This window comes from Sinocyclocheilus anshuiensis, unplaced genomic scaffold (assembly GCF_001515605.1).
Source record: "Sinocyclocheilus anshuiensis isolate Anshui unplaced genomic scaffold, SAMN03320099.WGS_v1.1 scaffold119, whole genome shotgun sequence".
NCBI lineage: Eukaryota > Metazoa > Chordata > Actinopteri > Cypriniformes > Cyprinidae > Sinocyclocheilus > Sinocyclocheilus anshuiensis.
In genome coordinates, this window is record NW_015549581.1 from 447,166 (window position 1) to 452,696 (window position 5,531).

The window sequence follows — 5,531 nt, forward strand, 5'->3', positions numbered from 1 at the left end:
GAAGTATGAGGCAACATTACATTAGAAATCTGGGATTCAAAAATAAAATAAAATAAAATAAAAGTGGTTTTAAAAAGTAAACCAAACAAAAATCAAAACAAAATAACGTACAGATATTTAAATAAAATAAAATAAATAATTTTAACTAAACAATTGACTAATCATTACTGACATACAGAGTCATATATTTTTACATCTGTACATATTTTAATTTTAATATGGGAGGAACAATGAAACATTTGGCAACTTTGGTTTAACTGAATATTTTATTGTTGTTTCGTGCATATTTTAATTGTTTCAGGTAATGTAATTATAAATGAATTAGTGATTAAAAAAATGTTTATTGAAACAAACCATATAAACAATCTGATTCGCAAAAATGTCTCCTGCCGATGCTACTGTTCAAAACCAGCATTGTTATAATTGAATGAATTTCTAGCATTTGTGCCAAATGCATTGACAGTGTATGTTTAATACAATAATTCACATATTGTTTTATTGCAAGTAAAAACAATATCTGAGTACTTGTGATGGATCTTCCAGACAAAAGCAGAGATGTGCTTGTCTGAGCGAGTGTGGCTACGTCTGACTGCCATTTACATCAAAAGAAAGCTTTTCATATTTGGCAAGGCACTCATACAAAAATGTTAATGCATGTTGCCATGGAGATCTTAAAGGGCCACAACATAAGGCCAGAAAATCCAAGGCACAGAAATAAACAAAGAAAAGGCTGGGAAATAATGGGCATCAAATATGCACTCGGAATGTATCGTAATCATAGTAATTTGTATCCTTTTTATTCTCGCAGCATAATACAAAGTCGAAATCGTACAAAATAATGTAGTTTATAAAATCATGATCTCAATTCAGGATGCCGAGGTCGATGTTTTAAATCAAATCAAAGACCCAACATTGTGCACTCGCTGCCTGACCTGTCTGTCTAAAACACACAGGTACAGCCTACAGCTTTTAGTTAGGTCAATTGGCTTCCTAAGTGTGCTGGACTCTCTCACAAATGGCACATCACAGGGGAATCTTTTACTCTAGAAGGAATGCTGTGAAGCGAGTGGCTGTCCGTGACTTCCATTAAGAGCATTAGGCCCCTGTCGCCAACCAACCCATCTTAAAACTTCCAGAGCTCAGAGTGCTATGACGATATCACCGCAAAACTGCAATTTCTCCCTGCGGGACATTAACTGATGCAGAGATTAACATGAGTCCATCAGCCCACCTGTAACACATTTATGAACAGATAAACAAGAACATCTCTGTTCATGAACGGAGAACTTCATGCATCTCATCTGTGGTGTTTTCTAAAAGCTACTAATAACATTAAAGGGGTCATATGATGTTGCTAAAAAAGAACATTATTTTGTGTATTTGGTGTAATGAAATGTGTTTATGCGGTTTAAGGTACAAAAAACACATTATTTTCCACATACTGTACATTATTGTTTCTCCTCTATGCCCCGCCTTTCTGGCCAAACAAAGTAGTTTCACTTTCACAACGAAACACAGCGTCACAAACGGCGGCCTTGAGTGAGCGGAGACCTGCGGGCTAGAGTGAACAGAGGCCGGCAGCTAGAGTGAGCGGAGGCCTGCGGGCTAGAGTGAGTGGAGGCCGGCGGCTAGAGTGAGCGGAGGCCTGCGGGCTAGAGTGAACGGAGGCCGGCGGCTAGAGTGAGCGGCGGCTGGCGGCTAGAGTGAGCGGAGGCCTGCGGGCTAGAGTGAGCGGAGGCCAGCGGCTAGAGTGAGCGGCGGCCGGTGGCTAGAGTGAGTGGAGGCCTGCGGCCTAGAGTGAGGAACGGCCGGCGGCTAGAGTGAGCGGAGGCCGGCGGATTCGACGAAGGAGATTGTCCTCTTTTGGAAGGCCAAACAAAGTAGTTTCGCTTTCACAACGAAACACAGCGTCTTCATGACATGGCGGCAGCAACAATACTACAGCGAGAATAAAAGTTACGCCTTCTTTCTCTGCGTGAACATTTGGGTGGCATTATGCAGATCTTCCCACATCGTGACGTAGACATTAGAACGAGCCGTTTTAGGTAGGCGTGGTTGATTCTTAACTTTTATAAAGAATATCTCTTTGGATTTGAGTCTTTAGTCTTTGCAACTTTACAGATCTTCTTTATGCACCAAGAGCTTGTAACACTTCAAAGAGAAAGGAAAAATTGAAATCGCATCATATGACCCCTTTAAGTGGTCAAGCTTAAAGCTGCAGTCCGTAATTTTTGCCTCTTTGTCGCCCTCTCTGTTTGAAAACCTGGAATTGCAGTTACTTGCGGAATTATCTTCCTTGCGTGGGTTTTACTCTGGCACGGCTCCAGCGCGGATGAATCTAATGTTTTGAGGAGTATGTGTGGCAGTCAGTTTGTGAATTTGACCTACACCTAACCCCACCCCTAAACCTACCTGTCACTGGGGTCTAGACAAATCATACAAAATCGTACGAGTGAGGTCACACAAATTCGTACGAATTGGTCGTGAGATGGCGTTGCTTATGCTGATTTTGTGCTCAATAAACATTTCTTATTATTTTAATTGTTAAAAAATGGTTAATTTAATATTTTTGTGGAAACCATTATACATTTTTATGATTCTTAAGAAGAACAGATTTGAAAAATAAATCATTTGTAAATATCTTTCCTGACATTTTTGATCAATTTAATGTATCCTTGCTGAATAAAATTAGAAGTTTTTTAAATGAAAATTCTTACCGACACCAAACTTTTGAGCAGTAGTATAACTAAATACTCAAAAAAATTGAAATATTTCATAGATGTTTCATTTATTTACAAAGAAATATACTGGTGAGTGAGTAAGACAATTTAGAATTTGTTTTTGTTTTTTGCTTAGCATGTCTATTTGCTCCACTGTAAAACAATACAGTATGACATACAGCATGTTACTTTCTGTCATGCTGCTTGTTGACAAAAAAAAAAAAGTTTGTTAATGGAAAAGCAACAATGTGAGCTTTTGTAATGACGCTAGAAATTTTATCAATAAACTGTGATGAACACGACACTGGAGCGATAATTACCGTGAGTATAATTAAAACTACAAATATGCACACTTTTGCCGGTGATACAGTGACAAGCTGTCGTAATTATAGCTTTTTTGTTCAGGTCTGCCAAATGTCCAATTAGCAGCTAAGTATCAGCTGAAATTTGATGATGTAATTGTTCTAACATTCCGTTGGAAATTTTTGAACACACTGAACAGGTGGACAATTGTCTAAGGAAATTACACCTGCTTCTTCCTCTTAAAAAAAGTTGCCCCCTCTTCAAACAACTTTAAAGCGGCTTCAGGTGTATCACACAATATGGGCCGCTGCTTCTGGTTTTATCTAGTCCTTCAGACACACGCCTCTGAAATCACACTGCATGCATATGTGAGCATCTGATTTTCTGATCACAACCTGTCTGTCCACATAGATTACAGAAATTATAGCACATGCAAAAACAACCCATCCTACACCCTTTAACCCTTAATGTTAGCAAATGTTAGTCCTCATTTTTAGGGTTATGGATCTGAGCAAACTACTAACCAAAAGTATTAAGCTAACTGTTTATGCTCCGTACATGAAAGGCTCCTCAAATCGTACAGTTTGTTGGGGAGAGGTGTGAAAAAAAATACATATTTTGAATACATTATTTTAAATCAGTGTTTTGCATAAAAAAAAGAAGAGAGGATTGTTATGATTTCTTGCAACATTTTTATGATACATATTTATTTATTTATTTATTTATCATTTCCCCTTAAATTCATATTACTTTGATGGATTGGTATGTTTCACTACAATAGATTCTCATTACTCAATAAAATATTAATTTTCATTAAAATCATCATACATTAAAAAATACTACTTGATGTTTGAGTATGTTTATATATATATATATATATATATATATATATTCAAAAACAAACATATTTTAATGCAGTGTTATTTGACATTTTATTTAACTAATTTACATTTTATTATTTTACTTTGCATGTACTAAATATGCAACTTTATCACCACAAATGTGTAATTCCAAATATATTTGAATACATAACATACAAGTTTCAACAGAAATGCCATAAAAATATATTTTTTAGTTTATCATAAATACGATTGCAAATACATTTTAACTGTATTTGCAATAGTTATGCAATTGCATTTGAAGATATGCTTTAATCTTAAAGTGGGTCAAAAAGCACTACCAACTGCATTTAATATAAATGTAAAATTAAGTCTACAAAATCTATTATTATTGTATCCATAAAAAATATACTCTTTGTAAAAGTATGCAGAAGTGTACCTCTTTTTTTAGGGAGAAAGAAAGAAAACCATAGCTCTGCACATGCGAGTGCCACAAATGTAAAATTAATAACATTAATATCTCAAGTGTTGTTTTTTTTTTTTTTTCAATTTCAAGGACTTTTTTATATTTGTGAATTTTTTCAGGGCTGAACAAATCTTGGTTTACATTTGATGTTCTGTTCCAAAACAGTTTTTATTTGCTTTTCAGCTGTTATTCCTCTGAGATGTCTTGCAGTGCCCCTTGTGTGAGCGTTTCACAGCTCTGAATGTGGCACATCACACTGAAAAATCTATCTGTTCCCGTCTGCCACCAAACATCCTCAGCCGGCTTTTGAGCCGCTGCCTGTCCTTCCCTCGTGATCACGCCGAGGCAGATATTTTTGTCAGACGAGCAGCAGGAGGATCTGGACTGACCGGGACAGATCGGACCCCCTCCTCGGCTGGCCCTGCGGAAAAAGCCCCACTGCGTGACATTAGACCCAGAGCAGGTGGGGCCACGGATGGCTGGGGGCCAGGAAGATGACTCTCAGAGTAATTAATGGTGAGGGTTTTATTCCAAGCTCCCAGCAGTCAGCGGGCTGAGACCTTTTTGGGAATTACAGAGCTCTCATGGCAAGGCACTCACACCAGCACAGCAAATATCACAGAGTCCTGAATCAACACAAGCTGCCGGGAGGAGAAACATTTTGCGTTTAACCTTCCCTTCGCTTTGGTGTCCGCTGAGGGCCACTGTGGCCACATTTACAGCTGAGCACCTATCTGGCTTTCGTCGTGAACCCAACAGAGTAAACAGAATCACGGCAAGATTGGAATTAATAATGTAGACGCTAATGTGTTTATTCAGGTCAGATTATGGTTTCAATAAAATATGGACAGGCCAGAAAGCCATTGGGAATGGCCACACATGAGACAAAGCAAACATCATGGAGGAGCTTAGGGAAAACCTGTTCATTACACACCTTTAACCCAGTTTTCCCACTGCACACCTCCCTCGTCACCATCAGTAATTAAGCAGAAAGCGGGAAGGAAGGGTGGGACAGTGTGATGCAACACAAAAACCTGTAATGGTTGCTTTGTTTAGGTGAATTGCACAAAAACGCGTCTGGGTCATATTCACAATAGGGCTGTCAAACACTTAATCATGTTTAAATGCATGCAAAATAAATGTTTCTGTTTACTGTTATATATATATATAATTTATTTGACCTATTATGCATTAAAAAAAAAA